The 17,649-nt window shown below is 39.2% G+C and overlaps 1 protein-coding gene across 6 annotated transcripts in view; it reads right to left on the bottom strand.

Moving 5' to 3' along the window:
* Positions 1 to 7,689, bottom strand: part of rhbdd1 (rhomboid domain containing 1) — a 39,914-nt gene extending 32,225 nt beyond the window's left edge. Inside the window, exon 1 of one of the 6 annotated variants that reach the window (XM_008106256.3) lies at positions 7,535 to 7,689. The gene's annotated coding sequence lies outside the window, so the exon portion shown is untranslated. Of the gene's footprint in view, positions 1 to 1,652; positions 2,560 to 2,656; positions 3,263 to 7,300; positions 7,500 to 7,534 lie in introns of those variants that run through there. The other 5 variants (XM_062976598.1, XM_062976597.1, XM_016992094.2 and 2 more) reach the window with 5 other exon arrangements.
* Positions 7,690 to 17,649: the final 9,960 nt, after the last annotated feature.

Genomic DNA, 17,649 nt, shown 5'->3' with positions numbered 1-17,649 from the left:
TCCAAGGTGAACTAAACCACCTAAACTGGGCCCTACAGGCTAATGGATACTCCACCACAGACATCAGAAGAGTTGTAAGGCCAAGAACAAGCCATGAGAGTAAAGACAAAGATCCACCCAGAGGAAAAGTGCTCTTACCATACATCAAGGGAACCACTGACTGCATAGGAAAGCTGATGAAGAAACACAACCTATAAGCTATCTACAGCCCCACCAGAAAATCCAACAAATGCTACATCCAGAGAAAGGAAAAGAGGGATCCTCTCACCTCTGCAGGAGTCTACCGTATACCAATCAGCTGTGGACAAGTCTACATAGGGACCACCATACGCAGCGCCCAAATATGAGTAAAGGAACATGAAAGGCACTGCAGACTGATTCAACCAGAGAAGTTAGCCATAGCAGAGCACTTGATGAACCAACCTGCGCACAGTATATTATTTGAGAACACAGAAATGCTGGACCAATCTAACAACTATCATGTCAGACTACACAGAGAAGCCATTGAAATCCACAAGCATGTGGACAATTTCAACAGAGAGGAGGAAACCATGAAAATGAACAAAATCTGGCTACCAGTATTAAAAAAAACTCTAAAATCAGAACAGTAAACAAGGAACAACACTCTGAAAACAGAGGAATTCCAGACATGAATCAATCAGGGGCAGCCAACACCTCTGAACAAAAGATTCCCTCAGGCAGGAAGCCAGGAAATGAATCTGGCAAAGCTATTAATGCTAATCAATGTGATTAATTAAAACATTCACACTGGCCTCTGAGGATGCCTGCCATAGATGTGGGTGAAACGTCAGGAGAGAATGCTTCTGGAACATGGCCATACAGCCCGGAAAAACACACAACAACCCTGTGATTCTGGCCATGAAAGCTTTTGACAGCACATCTTGGACTGTATGATAGGATATGCACATTAAGAGCACCTGGAAAAAATGGGAGGAGGAAACTAAACTAAAACAGTGGGTGAACATGCACATTTTGCCATCCCAAATAAGTTAATATGTGCATAATTATCTGTACTTGGCCTTTACTTTTTAAAAAGAAATGTAAACTACTAAGAATGCAAAGCACTTATTGTAGATGTGGAACACCTCTCTGGAGTTTTTGGAATGTAATCCATTGTCAATAAAACATTACAAAAAAATTCTTCCTCCAACCTCTGCTGTGTTTATAAAAAGCCTAATGAAGTTTTAGACAATGCATGATTTATTCTGTTTCCTCCAATGGTTTCCAAAACATGTCACAGCTTTCAAAATGTACATACATACAGAAAAACCCTGAAGTGGATGTTTGTCTTTAACTTGAGAATGCCATGGGCCTACATTTTTTGTCACCTACACAAGATAAATGTCTACATCTACATATTCTAGGAATGTTATTGTTCTTTATAAAGCAATGAACATAATTTAAAGATGTTTACACTGAACAGTCTTCTATTTTTATAAACCAAATTAATATATAGTCAGCCTTCTGTATCCACAGATTCTATATCTACTGGATTAGCCAGCCACAGCTTGAAAATTAAAAAGTAAACGTTTATTTTGCCATTTTATATAAGAGATCCTGGAGCCAAACACCAGTGGACAATCAAGAATTATCATGCACTCGAAAGAAAAAAAGGAACTGTAAAATAATACCCAGATTATGTGATGAGGCACAATATCATGTCATCAGGAAAAATTAAGCGGCCATATTAGATACATCCACTGGTCTGTGCTCCTCAATCCAGAGAGATCACCAATTTCCTCCTCTTACTATACTGTAACACAGACAAGGAGATCATCCCAAATGCAGAATGCACCATGACTCCTCAATATCAACTAAACTATATTGTATAGCTACAGTGATATCATAGAAGCAGCTAGTATTTAAAAAGTTCATCTTTGGACTATAGACCTCCTGACTGAAGTCTTAAATCACAATCCTACACAGTTTACAGAAATAAGATCCCCATATTGGTGCTGGGGGAAGGAGGGGAGGGAGGAAATGAATTCATGAGTAAAAGGCAGAAAGGAGTTATCTGAAACTTGTTAATGGTCAGCATTTGGATGCAGTAATGTGCCCCTACACTCTGTTCCCACCTTCTCTTCAGACATATTCACAAGATCAGTCTTCCATTTTGTTTTTCAGGTTAGCAATATATCTGAAACACAAACTGTCATTAATCTTCACAATCTAGTTTAGAGCTCGTTTATTTCAAACAAACTACAGTTAAAATTGATAATTGTTTGTCTCATTTTAGATGAAATGTCAAGCTCCAGTTAATCAAGGACAACAGCTTCCAATTTCTTCATCAGCATACATGAAGACAGTGCATAATCCTGAGGCTAGCTTGTACTTGTTCTTTTCATGATAAACCATTGTTTAATGTCAGATCTAAACACACAGCTATACTCCTTATGTTGCTAAAATTAACCTAAAAAGATGTAAAAAAAAATACAGCACCCTCAAAAATAATTGTTTGAAAAAGCCAAAACATTTGGTCCTAAAAACACATAGTTGCTGTAACTGATCCATGAGTACTGCACAGACATTTAGGATTTGTGTTGTAGTTTCAAACTCTTTCTAACTAACTCAATTTCTTTTTATCTTAGAATTGTCATGAATAATGCTATTTGATCGCTTATTAAGACTCACTTACTTTTCAGAACGGCACGTCGTAACTTGCAGTGGCAAAGAAATGAGGTAGTTCAAAAGAAATCTTCCAAGGTAAATTATGTAAATAATTTGTAAGCATATTTTTGCTTCCAGGAGTTGAATCCCACAGGGCAAAATTCACTTCAGCAGAATACTGAATATTAAATATGAAACAAGGGTCATTTTCTAAAACAAGGCCGTGTAATTTACCCAGCACTCAAGGGCTCACTTTTGGCTGACCGGTATGTCTGTACTGAGACCCTGTCATTATGGGATTTGCTTTAATCATCTCTGTGCCCAAGTCTATTAAGATCAAATGTCTACTGGACCATACACTAGTGATACCTGTCTGGGTAAACTCCGCATGCTGTTATTCTGCCACTTGCAATAGAGCAGTGAACTCAATGTATTTAAGTAGGAATTATGATCAGCATGACATGAAAAGCACCCAAAGCCAATTTGTAACATATTACTTCACATATCCAGGATATAGGCTACTCCCTAATCACCTGAACTCATTAAGTTTCAGCACACCTGCAACATCATAACTGAGAATGTTGTTGCAACAATAACTGTGGAAAATATGACATTTATGAGCTGAACAGTCCTTGTGTTCTACTAACATAAACAGTTGAATTAATACTAGTCTCTAAATTAAATGGGGCATATTATAAAAATGCCTGGTAGGCTGAAGGATATAATTATATTAGAAACAGGAAGACTCTTCTCTGTAAACAAAGAGACATTTAAAATGATCACCACGTACAAACAATACACATGGGCAATAGACACACCTCTGCCAGCAATTTGGTCAGGACTCGACAAATTCAAATTGACAAGAGCAATCTGAAATGGGATGTAGTGGGAATAGGGGAAGTGAAGGTTAGACAGAGGAGTACAGGACATTAGTCTTTGTGCCAGTACAATAATTGGATATAAACTTGGGAAACAACTTGTATATAAGTTTTTGTATAAATGGGATTGTGTAGGCTGCACTATGAAGTTCATTTAATGACTTCTACTATTTTTTTGGGGGGGGGGGGGCATGAATCATAGAATCCTTTACAACTGATGATACAAACAGGGTTTAGGGATTTTAAAAAATATAGATGTGATGTGAAGACAAACAACCCCATTTGAAGTTGGGACCCACAGTTTAAGAAGTCCTGATTCAGATAGGTGTCAAAGAGTGACTAACTCTCTCCACCCCCAATTTAGCCTGTCCATGTCATTTACCCTAAGATAGATAGATAACACAATAATAGCTAAGCTTACAGTTTGACTATAATCGTAATTTTAAAGCAAGTCCAGGCATCCATGTGACCCCATAAGGAACCAATAGTCAGCATTGCTGAATTCACTCCTGCTTTCAACACTAATACAAATCAAGCGGTATAAGCCCTTTGGACTAGTATCTGAGCCAATATGTTGAAGGCAGTATAGAGCATTCAACAAGACTTAAAAAAATGAAGGTCTTTAGTTGTTGGCTGGGTTGTGAAGAACATAATTTATTTGATTTTTATTTAAGAACGGGGCACACTGAAGAAGCCAAAAAGGTGACGCATATAAAAGCCACACATTTAGAGTAGTGTAAAGAAGATGTTGGTCTTCATCTCTTTTTCCAATACCGTAGCTAAAATGTTTAAGATAAGACAGTCTACGTCAAGAAACTACAGTATGATTGTAGTGGTGAAACAACATCTGCACATTTGGCACTATTACTCTGCTGAAGAACAGGAGTGGGATCTCTAATTTTTAATCATTGTCAGATGATGTAGGTTATATTTAAAAGGAACTAGCAAAACCACCCCTAAGTATCCCTTGTTTAAGAAAAAAATTGGGATCACCATATGAACAGGTTACTTGAAAGCACATACTCAACATCTGTAGCGATATTATTATACTTTTGGAAGCTAAGAAAGGCCAGCATGGGTTGGTGCTTGAATAGGCTTCCAAGGAAGAACTGGTGCTGTTAGCTACATTTCAAAGGAAGGAACTGGCAGCCACTTCTCAGTATCCCTTGCCTAAGAAAACCTTATAAAATGTATAGTCACCATCAGTTGACAAACAACCTGAAGGGACATACAAACATAATGCCTGCAGCTACATTAACATGATCTTGGAAGCTTAAGCATACTGTAAATAAATAAATAAATAAATAAATAAATAAATAAATAAGCAGTCAGCTCAGGTAAGCATTTGAATGGAAAACCAACAAATATAAGGTGCTTCATAAATTGTGGGTCCCAACCCCAAAGGTTAGCTCCTCAATGTTGGGGTCACAAAGAATTTGGCAACCCTAAAATGTTTCTGAATGTCACCCATTTACCTAAATCTGTTAGCAACAACGTATAATTTTTACAGTGGATTCTGCAGAAATTGCCTCAGCTGTACTTCATAAAAAGAAAAAGCAACTTGTTAAGCAAGCTTTACAAATATTATTATTTTATATGCCTAGAGAAGAATAAGAAGCCTTGCTATAGTTTATATTTCGGAAGAAATTGGCAAAATCACCTTTTAAGTATTCCTTGCCTAAGAAAACTCATAAGGGGATCTGAAGTACATACAAGAGCTTGGGCTTTCCCCTAAACACTGCAGGCTACAACTACCACACGGTATTATTTGTTTTTAACTTTTGTATTGCGATGTTTCAACTTGACTAAAGTGTGGGATTGTTAGCCACCTTGAGTTCCCACAGGGAGAAAGGCGGGGTATAAATAAAATTAATAGTAATAATTTTATTTCTTTCCCGCCTCCCCTCACGGCTTGAGGCGGGCTATAAAACAATTAAAATACATCCGCTCAGCAAAAACACTACAAATACACACACTAAAACGTACCTCCATAAAAGTTACACACCAAAACGTATCTCTAGAAAATACATACTAAAACACACAAAACAAGAGACCAAACAAAGGACACTTAAAATTCATGTTTAAGGACTGTCTGGGTATGCTTGCCGGAGGAGATAGGTCTTTACATGGTTTAAAAATTTTGACATCTCATTTAGCTGTTGGGAGTTCTTTCAGCAGATCGTTCCAGTTGTGGGCCAGCATATGAAAAGGACCTCTGGGTGGTAGTTGTCAATTGGGTTCTCGCAGGATTATCCACCCCACAGAAGACAGAAGTGTGTGTAGCAAATTGTTGTTGGAGATAGCAATCTTCTCAAGTCTACTCTATTTAATGTATTGTCTATTTTATAATGTGTCAGTTTATTTCTTGAAATATATGTCTTATTTTGTTTGCAGTTTTCTTAGCTGGGAGGGGCTGTAAACCATGTGACTGGTTCAGTGATTCTTTAGAATGCTCAGTTTTAAAAGGATGACAGTTAGAAGTCAGTTGAGGCTTGAGTCTGTCTGAGTGCAGAAGCCAGTGTTAGGAGTTAGAAGTCAGCTGATGCTCGAGTCTGTTTAAGTACAGAAGCCTGTGTTAGGAGCTAGAAGTCAGTTGAGACTTGAGTTTCTTAGGAGAGTGGTCCCTGGTCAAAAAAATGGTTGGGAACTACTGCAATAAACAGGGGGGTCGGGCTGTGGCGCAGGCTGTTGAGCAACCAGCTGCAACAAATCACTCTGACCAAGAGGTCATGAGTTCGAGGCCAGCTCGGAGCCCCACGTTTGTCTTGTCTTTGTTCTATGTTAAGGCATTGAATGTTTGCTGTATATGTGTAATGTGATCTGCCCTGAGTCCCCTTTGGGGACTGTAAATAAATACTGTAAATAAATAAAGAAAATAAATAAACTAAAGGAACACCTCTGAAACTCTGCTATCCAATAGGTTATGATCCTAACGGGTCATAATCACCATCAGGTTGTGATCCTAACAGGTCATAATCCATTATCCCAATAACTGTATGGGAGAAGACGATCCTTTAGGTAACCTGGACTCAAACCATGTAGGTCTTTAAAGGTCAAAACCAACACCTTGTACTTGTAATAATTTCCAGAGCTTATTTATTTATTTATTACATCACTTCAACCGTGCCCTTCTCACCCAGCAGGGGACTCATGGCGGCTTACAATATAAACATCTGCATCCAAAAAAACAGTTTGCATCAAATTTAAAATCCATTAATATTAAACATTACAATAAGCTTGGGAAAAAGGTGCCTTTCTGGACTGTCATTCCTGGAATCTCTGGAAGTGGGAGTCCAAAGAAAACTCCTTTCCACAAGGAATATTTGAGACACAAAAAGGAAATGAGAGCCATGCGTGAGTTAGGGCCTTTTACCCTAGCACTTAAGACCTGGCTCTTTACTAGAGCTTTTAATCTATGTTAATTTTATCAATATTTGTATGTATGTATTTTTATCCTTTACAATTTTATCTTGTAAATCGCCTAGAGCATCTTGGATGGAGGGCGATTAATAAGTAATTAAATGATGATGATGATGAAATGCCTTTCCCCATATCAAGGCTGCCAAGGAATACCAGTTGTGCTGTGTGGGGGATTCTGGGAATAGCACTCCACAGGGAAGAACCTTTTCCCAAAGGCCAGAAAGAAAGATCACAAAGGGATAGACCAGTTATGTTGCCCTGAGGATGTGGGGAGTGGCAGTCCAAAGAGGAGGACCTTTTCCCCAAGCCCTGAAGGGCTGGGAAGGAATCATGAAGGAGGGCTATATTCCAGAGGAAGGAAGTGATTAAATCACCTTGCCTTGAAAGCACACCTAATGAGAGAGCATTTCAGACACGGCTGCTTTTAAAGACCCCCTTCTCTTCCGCATAAGCTTTAAAAGGGCGCAGGAGCCTTCTCCCTCCCTCTTTTGGCTTTCCCCCAACGCCAATGGGGAAAACGACCCTTCAGCCGACGCCATATTGGAGAATGAGCCTCAGAGAAACACACAGAATCCCCCTCCCTCCCTCTCTCTCTCTCTCTCACTTACGTTCGGCAGCGCACGAATTGTGGCAGCACGGAGAGCCTAAAACATCACGTGACTGCGCCGACTGCCCAATCACGGGCAAGCTGGGAATTGTGACGTGTATCGCCCCGCGAGCTGTCTTTCTCAGGCTGTGTCAGAGGCAGAGAGGTCTCACCGGAAGTGTCAGTCTCGCTTTGTCCCCGCCTCCTCGGCCCAAGAAGGGAAAGCAGCTCAAGGCGACAACCTTCACAAGCCTTGCACCAAAAGCAGCATTGGCCAAAGATGAATCAAGGAACATGAAAGGCACTGCAAACTAACCCAACCAGAGAAGTCAGCCATAGTAGAGCATTGAATCATAGAGTTGGAAGAGACCTCATGGCCCACCCAGTCCAACCCCCTGCCAAGAAGCAGGAAATCTCATTCAAAGCACCCCCGACAGATGGCCATCCAGCCTCTGCTTAAAAGCCTCCAAAGAAGGAGCCTCCACCACACTCCGGGGCAGAGAGTTCCACTGCTGAACAGCTCTCTCACAGTGAGGAAGTTCTTCCTAAATGTTCCTAATGAAATTTCCTTTCCTGTAGTTTAGAGCCATTGTTCCGCGTCCTAGTCTGCAGGACAGCAGAAAACAAGCTTGCTCCCTCCTCTCTATGACTTCCCCTCACATATTTTATACATGGCTATCATGTCTCCTCTCAGCCTTCTCTTCTGCAGGCTAAACATGCCCAGCTCTTTAAGCCGTTCCTCATAGGGCTTGTTCTCCAGACCCTTGATCATTTTAGTCGCCCTCCTCTGGACACTTGTCAACATCCAGCTTGTCAACATCTCCCTTCAATTGTGGTGCCCAGAATTGGACACAGTATTCCAGGTGTGGTCTGCTATGGCAGAATAGAAAGGTAGCATGACTTCCCTGGATGTATTGATGACACAATCTGGACACAGAATACTTTTTGAGAACACAGAAATGTGATATCATGATGTGTTTAGACATATTCCGAAATTCTCTTGATCATGAAGATATACCCTGCCTTGCAAGGAGTTTCTTTAAAAAAATTAAATTAGGATTTTTACATATGATACGGAGGGGGGGGGGGGGAGAGAAGTAGCTGGTGGCACTATTGCTATTATCCAGATAGAAACTCTTTTTCCTAAAACATAAGTGCAAAGGGTAAAAGTTTCCCCTGAAGTTAAGTCCAGTCATGTCTGACTCTGGGGGTTGGTGCTCATCTCCATTTCTAAGTCAAAGAGACGGTGTTGTCCGTAGACACCTCCAAGGTCATGTGGCTGGCATGAATGCATGGAGCTCCATTACCTTCCTGCCAGAGCAGTACCTATTGATCTACATGGCTATGTGCCCAGGCTTTCAAAGATTAAATGATAAAAGACGACCCTGGACTGATTTACGGCTACAGCACGAGGATTTTGGAGGAATGGATTTTAATCATATGTTTTATATTTTTCTATTGTTTAATTGTTTTATTGGATTTTCATTGCTGTTTTAATTATGTGCAGGCATTGAATTGTTGCCAATTTGTACGCCGCCCTGAGTCCCTTCGGGTGAGAAGGGCGGGATATAAATGTTGTAAATAAATAAATAAATAAAATACTCACATTGGCATGTTTTTGAACTGCTAGGTTGGCAGAAGCTGGAGCTAACAGCGGGCGCTCACTTCGTTCCTTGCAGCCTTTCGGTCTGCAAGTTCAGCAACTCAGTGCTTTAACACACTTTGCCACCGGGGCTCCTTCCTAAAACATAGTAACCAATAATTCTAGTTAGGAATAGTCTGCATGGATTTTGCATTGAAAATACCTTGAATTCAAGTGAATGGTAAAGTACGGTATGTTATATTTATTTTGCACAAGTTGCTATTAGAATACAGATCTAGACATGTTTCATTATTTTTGAATATATTTTCTGATTGTATATGAGATTGTGTCAAATAATTAATATATTTTTTAAAAAAACAACAACCTGGACACAAAATATTTTTTGAGAATGCAAAAATGCTGGACGACTCTTAACAATCACCTTTTCAGACTACACGAGGAAGCCACTGAAATCCACAAGAAGCATGTGGACAATTTCAACAGAAAGGAGAAAACCATGAAAATGAACAAAATCTGACTAGCAGCATTAAAAAATTCTTAAATAAAGAACAACACTCTGAAAACAGGAGAATTCCAGACAGGTAACAATCAGGGCCAGCTAACACCTCCGAACAAAAGATTCCCCTAGGCAGTAAACAGCCTGACCTTGAAACTGAATTGATATTCAATGCTAATCAAGATGACCAATTGAAGTATTTGTTACAAAATGAAAAATCATGTGTAGTCCACGTTTCATCAGCCCACACACTGCCTTGCCAGAGAAAGAAAATATGCCACACAGATTAATAATAAAGTTTCCAACATGCCTCGCAACATCTGAGGATGCCTGTCATAGATGCAGGTGAAACATCAGGAGAGAATGCTTCTGGAGCATGGCCATACAGTCTGGAAAACTCACAGCAACCCAGTGATTCTGGCAATAAAAACCTTCAACAACACATCTTCACAGCAACTGTCCTTGCTCTATGCCAGGCCTGGGCAAACTTCGGCCCTCCAGGTGTTTTGGACTTCAACTCCCACAATTCCTAACAGTCTATGCCTGATAGAAATTTTGATTATTCACACTATAATTATCTATTTTTCTACCAATTTACACTGCAATTGCAGCAATAGCTGACATAGTGGAAGCAACCATAGTGGAAGTTGCCAAAATATGATAGCCGGCAGGAAAAGCCTAAGGTGGGGGAAGGATTTGACCTGGATTGCAGGTGAAAACTGAGGAGACTGTGGAAACTGAGGTGCCTCCCACTAGTTCATCTAATCCAAACCCTGCCAAAGAAACCATGGAACAGGAGCAAAGATAAGGAGCTGTGTCGTTGTTAGACCTTGGATTTTATATGAACAAGACTGTTTCTGATGACCAAGTGAAAGTTCAATTAGTGCAAAATTCACAGACTCCATTGCTAGGATATGTATTTCCTGTGGATAAGAAGAAGCATCTAAAATTTCAACCCAAATGGTTCAGCAGATTTTTCTGGTTAGCCTACTCATTTCATGTACAAGGTGCACTCTGTAAGTACTGTGTGGTGTTTGGAGGAGAAGTTTGGGGGTAAAGGTGGTCTTCAGAAGCTTGGTGCATTGGTTGCAATTGTGCGATGGATAGATACAATAGAAGTCTTCAGTAGACACCAAAAAACAGAACAACTTGTGGTTGGCTGAAAACTTCTTGCTAGCTCACAGTGGAAAACGTCTTGATGTAACCTGTCATTATGATAAAGGAAATAAGAAGAAAGCAGAAGAAAACAAAAAATGAACTTCTGCCTGTTGTGAAAACTATTGTCCTTTGTGGCTGACAAGAACTGACTTAAAGAGGGAGCAATGATTCAGGACCTATTACCTGTGAAGAACCTTTGCATAATGATGGCAATTCCAGGGCCTTGTAGAAATCTTTGCCAGATCAGGAGAGACTGACATGAAAAGTCATCTTGGGGGGAAAAAGTTTCAACCCCTTCTGAAAGTTTTTTCTGGCTAACGGCCTGCTTGAAGGTATCCATGTGGCCCTTCCCAGCTGCTCCCCAGTTGCAAATAGGATAAGATGGTGGAGAAAGGGAGCATATATCCACAGGACTGGACAATTGCGCAGTGTATTGAAGTTCAGTGTCATCTACGTATAATAGCTGAACCTCTGGACCCTTCCAATCCTAGGTTTGGTCTTGTATTGAACTTGCAGTTTCCCCTTGAATGGTCTGTCCTGGCTCTCTCTAGTTGAGCTGTGTTGTTTTGGTTACTGTTATTACTATGTATATTGTATTTTTGTTGTAAGCCGCCCTGAGTCCCTTTTAGGAGAGGGGGCATGACACAAATCAAGTTGTTTATTACTACTACTACTACTACTACTTCAGCTTGTCCTTTCTGCCACAACTTATACTTCTGTACAGGGTATTGTTTCGGAAGAACAATTCACTTCATTCTGTTATGATGAAAATGCGATGTGTGGTTTATCTGGCTATTGTGTTTTGCAGCCTTCTCCACTAAAAAGAAGAGCTACTAAGGTCCTGCCAGACCACCTGGCAAGAGATGATTCTTGCCTTCCTGTTTCTAATTAAAATCTTGGCCATAATGTTTCATAGGAAATATGGCTAAATGGAGTTCAGTAGTTTTGTAGTAGTTTCTTGCCTCTTTTACAGAGGTGCAATGGAAAAACTCTGCTCTTTTGCTCAGCTAAGCAATAATGCTCATTTTAAAGAATTAGTTCTATTGATTCACTTTTCCAGTCTTTAACTTCTTTGTTTCCAGGTTTCTCCTAATGTTGCTATGTAATCTACTTCTCATTGTATACTGCTTATAGTATAGACATGGGCAAACTTCGGCCCTATCAACTGTTAGGAATTGTGGGAGTTGGAGTCCAAACACCTGGAGGGTCAAAATTTGCCCATGCCTGTCAATTGCACGTGCCTTAACATGGTTATATTTGCTGAGTTCTTAAACATTTCTTCTAAAGGGTGAAGAAGGAAACCTTGAAAATGCAATTTCATATACAGTAGAGTCTCACTTATCCAACACTCGCTTATCCAACATTCTGGATTATCCAACGCATTTTTGTAGTCAATGTTTTCAATACATCGTGATATTTTGGTGCTAAACTCATAAATACAGTAATTACTACATAGCATTACTGTGATTTGAACTACTTTTTCTGTCAAATTTGTTGTATAACATGATGTTTTGGTGCTTAATTTGTAAAATCATAACCTAATTTAATGTTTAATAGGCTTTTCCTTAATTCCTCCTTATTATCCAACATATTCGCTTATCCAACATTTTGCCGGCCCGTTTATGTTGGATAAGTGAGACTCTACTGTAATTGCAAAAATACTAGGTGTGTCAAAGTCACATAATGTTGAAATGGTTCTTTTTGTAAAGAGTGGTAAATTGATGGATATGCACAGAATTAATTAAATGGGAAAGATTAAAATCCATGTAAAAAGAAGAAACGGGAATTAAGAGGAGGAAAGGAGTTGAGATATGTTTTTTCCAAAGAACGGATGCAACAAGAACAATGCATTAGGATTCTATTTTGTTAGCAGCTGCTTTCTGCACAATATGCAGAAACAGGGTTCTAGGTAGACTGCATCCTCTACCTTTTTAAATACATCTGTAAAGATATAATAACGGTATGGCCATTCTGTGAATATTCATTAGTTTAACGAACGCTGGCACTACACTACAGCGTAAACCTTTACATCTTTCTGTATTTTGTGTGTGTGTGTATTTTATTTTACTTCTTGTTTTTCACTTTCATGATTGTCTTCTATATTTCTTAATACATTTTTTAAGTAAAAGAAAAAAATACAGAAGTGCAAAAATATGTGTGATGAAAGCCCCATGTGAGATCCCAATCTTTAAGGGGAAAAAAAACATGAGATCCCAACTCAAATGGGAAAAAAATGTTCCATCTCAATGAGGAAGGCTATGCAGTGTTAAACGTTAGTTGAGGAAAATGATATATGAAGAGGGGAAATCTAAGGCAGCGTATAAGAGACTAATTGACTAGAGTCCAGAAAGGAAGCACATTGCATTGCATTGCATAGTGGGCTTCACTTCACAGTGCCTAAGGCCCCTTCCACACAGCTGTATGAAATCCACATTGAACTGGATTATATGGCAGTGTGGACTCAGATAATCCAGTTCAAAGCAGATATTGTGGATTATCTGCCTTGATATTCTGAGTTATATGGCTGTGTGGAAGGGCCCTAAGATTCTTTAGTTGGTGCATTATGCACACGGCTAATAGTGTGTCTCTGCAAGGTGTCACAACAAACTAAAGCTGGAATCCTGTTATTGATCACTCCTTGGGGTATACTGGACCTATGGACCACCATGTGTGTTCTTTGTATGTGCACACATGGCTGATGTTTTCACAGTTTCTCTAAATAATTAATTTGGGAAGAGAATAAAGCAGTTAAAACAAGACAGCTCAGGTTTCTTGAAGATATTACACTTAGATGCTGGTGCACTTCTTTTTTTTAGTACTATTAATTGCCAAGTAGTCCTTGAACTCTTTCCTGCTTGCCTCATTCCATCAGAGGCCCCTTCCACACAGCTGAATAAAATCTCACATTTGAACAGTCCACTTTCAACTGGAATATATGGCAGTGTGGACTCAGATAACCCAGTTCAAAGCAGATATTGTGGGATTATCTGCCTTGATATTCTGGATTATATGGCTGTGTGGAAGGCCCAGGGAGTCCACTACCATCTTCTCCCTGTTCAATAATCCAACAAAATCAAAAACAACTCCCAACTGAGCGTTAAACCGCCAAACTTATTTTCATTTTCACGCAATACCTTCTTTTCAACACTAAGAGCTGTGATCCATTCTTTGTACATACCATATTGAACAAATCATCTGCAATCACAAAGACAGATATTTATAATATTAGAAACAATTCTGTTTTAACTGATTTCAAAAATAGTAGCATTATCTGTCAAAACACATTGAATCAACATGGTGAGTTTGCTCTACCTGAGAATACCAACTGGATTGAAACCATGCAAGCTAAAGCTAGATTTTCATGTAAAGAAATATGTATTGTGTAACACAGATTGGACATTTGTAGAAAAGGTTAGCGGTTTACCGAAGCATATAATGGAATTGTATGAAAATAATATTTTGCCTTTCCAAAAACATCATACAGTTCGGAATACAAGAGACCTCATTCCTAGAAACAGGGTGGAGATCAAATGAATAGAGGTGAATTTGCCAAAGCAACCAACTTTGGCATATTTTTCTTTTTGAAAAAGAAGTGCTTGCCAGAAAAGCACTGTAACTTCAGTAGATATTGTATTTTCAAGTAAAAGCATTATCTTCTAAAAGTTTGATTCAATTAATGTTTAATTCATTTAAAACTTTGCAATCTATTGAATAAATTAATGCAAGTCACTTTAATTCCAAAAATAAGAAAAAGTGATGAAAATACACAGAACTAACAGGGGGTATTTCTTTTTCTGATTGTAGGTTTAGAAAGTTTTTTTGTGTAATTGCATCATGCATCCTTTTGCCATTCAGGAATAAATGGGAAATTTTCTCTGCCACAATTCAATTATTCCTGACTTTATATTTCTAACTGAAGCCCACATCGTATCCTTGGTCTTTGATGTTTATTTTGTATTCCAGGGAAAATAAAATCTCTTGTGGTTAAAGCATGATTCAGAAATCTGGGTTCTCTTTTTAGAACTTTTTTTACATGCTTTTGGTCAAATGATTTAATTTCTCTTTTCTCAATTTATTATAAGATGTGAATAACATTTCTGTAGCATAAAAGAGCATGGAGAACAATAAATTAATGTGCTCTTAAGTTACTACGACAGTAGTCCATGTAGAATTACAGGGAACTCGGAGGGGGGGGGGGGGGTTGTACTGAATTGAAGCAACTCTTCTCTTACTGTTCCATTGCTTTTCAAACTGTGAGGTCCCCTAAGGGAAACATAACTGGTTGCCAGGGAGAGACATACATTCCTTCCTATCCCTTCTCAGTGTGTATTTTTCATTGTGCCAGGAGGCAAAGAGCTAACACATACCACTCCTTCTCAATTAGGGCCCCACCAGATACACTGTACTTCCAGCCCAGGCATCTTTCAGAGCTATTGTACAGCCTTTATATTTAAGAGAACAATCACTGTATTTTGAACCAGTTGCATGAGTTTAGGGAGGAATACAGCCATCGAGCTGCTGGCTTCAAAGTAGCCTCTCTTCAAAGTCGACAAGTCTTCGGAGCAGTGTTATTTCAGAGCAAGTTCATTCAGAATCAATGCTGTAGTATTTTGCAGTAGTACGTTTATTCTACTGATGTGATGAATCATTTCTCCATTAAGATAGTTGGAATAGATTGTCTTTATTTCTGCTGTTCTATCACTTCTTAATAGACCCAGTGTGAGGGGGCAGTTTGAATATTAAATTTGGATTCTGGAATACCAGGGTTTAGATCCCTGCATGATTGTGGGATCCCACTGGATCACCTTGGGCAAGTCTCACTCTTTTAACCTCAGAGGAAAGCAGATTTGTCCCTTTGTCCCACTCTGAACAAACCTTGCCCAGAAAGCCCCATGATAAGTTTGGCATTGCCATAAGTCAGAAACAACTTGAAGGTATACAAGAACAGAAAAAACGACAGCAGTATTACTTATTATGCAACCTTATGGAGTTAACTTGTTTAACTGTTTTAACCCAAGGGCTCGGTGTAGGTTATATATAATTTAACAACTACAATCACAGTAATTAAAAATTAGCTCATTATCTTAACAGACCTCCCACATCCTATCTTTGGAACATAATATTTTGATTTCGGTTGTCCCATAATTTTAAGGTAAAGGTTTTCCCCTGACATTAAGTCCAGTCATGACCGACTCTGTGGGTTGGTGCTTATCTCCATTTCTAAGCCAAAGAGCCAGCGTTGTCTGTAGACATCTCCAAGGTCATGTGGCTGGCATGGCTGCATGGAGCGCCGTTACCTTCCTGCTGGAGCGGTATCGATCTACTCACATTTGCACGTTTTTGAACTGCTAGGTTGGCAGAAGCTGGGGCTAACAGTGGGAGCTTACCCCACTCCCTGGATTCGAACCACCATCTGTTGTGCCACCGGTGGCCCTTTAGAAGAGCTAAAAAGTGAGGTAGAAACAGTTATATGTCTATTTATTGTGTGGGAATGGAAAAGAATTCAAAATAAGAGTTTAATAGAACATAGATATGGGTATCTGCATGCCTGTCCTCTGATAGGTTAAAACTGTATACTGTATACTTAGTTGGGTGTAATCGACATTAGAGAGTTACAAAAGCAATGCCTGAATATGCTCTTATATCAGGGCAACTGCTTTAGGCAATCTGCCCTAATAATTGTATCCTTCAAAAAGAGCAAAAAAGAACCCCGCAGTCTGCAAACATAAGGAAGGGGTGTGGTATTTACTTCACAGGGAGTAGAAAAATATATGTTGTAGCCTGTCTCCTTTGCCCTAAGGATAAACAATCAGTAGCTTACAATGTTTTACCTATGCACATTCCTCTGCATGGGTTGCATAAGTCTAGAACGGTAATTCTGTTTGTAGTAGGGTCAGCAGTATTGCATGCAATTTGTATAAATGTCCACATATTACTACTTTTATTATCAATCTGTGTAAGAACAGCTGCCTAACTAGTTGTGTATCTATTTTTCATATCTCGAAGGACAAAGGAAATTGACAATAACGATCACAGTCTTTTCTGTTCATTAAACCAACATTGTTTTTTAAGAGTTCTCATTGTTCAAATTTTTTTTACCAATGATTGTTAATCAAACCTGAAGTTAAGGATATTTTTTTCAAAAAGCAATGCTGGATCTAACAAAAGATCCACTTAGAAGTCAAGCCTATGGATGTATATTCAGAAACAAGCCCTTTTGAGTTCATAATAACTTACTAACAGGTAAGTTGGTATAGGGATGGAGTTGAACAAAACAATTCCACAAGCCTCCCCAGGAAGAAATCTGATTTCAGCTGGGTTTACCTCTAGGTAGCTTTCAACCCAGTTGTCCACAAGACAGTGTCCCAGAAACAAGAGGATAGTGAAGGAGATCTTTGGAGTCTCTTCCCACCATCTATGAAAACCTCCAAGGTTCCTGCTTCCCTAACATAGGCAAATATGGAGGAGAGATTGGAAGGCACCATGATATCAGCATTAAATTTGTGAACATGTCATTATCTCTGTACTCAACTGCTACTTCATAGATGAGATTTCCATGGATGTGGCTTCACATAATGATGGAGAAGGAATATTAATGATGTAAATGCTGGTTCAGGCTGCATATCATTATGCTGCCCTGCGCTCTGTCGTGGATACTGAGGCAACAGTGTGAATTTTGCACCACTGTTTGTTGGCCTCTCACATGTGTGTATGTTCAAAAGTAACTGATTTAGTTACTGTTGAGGAAGAAATAATAGATTTTTAATTTTTTTGATGGTAACAATAGTTAACTACTGGTAGTGGGAGTAATCTGGGACTATTGCCTATTTTCGGCTGTGTCATTTCACCTGTGAATGGTTTGAGACAATAAGCTCTGAAC

This window comes from Anolis carolinensis, chromosome 3 (assembly GCF_035594765.1).
Source record: "Anolis carolinensis isolate JA03-04 chromosome 3, rAnoCar3.1.pri, whole genome shotgun sequence".
Lineage (NCBI taxonomy): Eukaryota > Metazoa > Chordata > Lepidosauria > Squamata > Dactyloidae > Anolis > Anolis carolinensis.
This window is presented reverse-complemented; position numbering and strand designations above follow the sequence as displayed.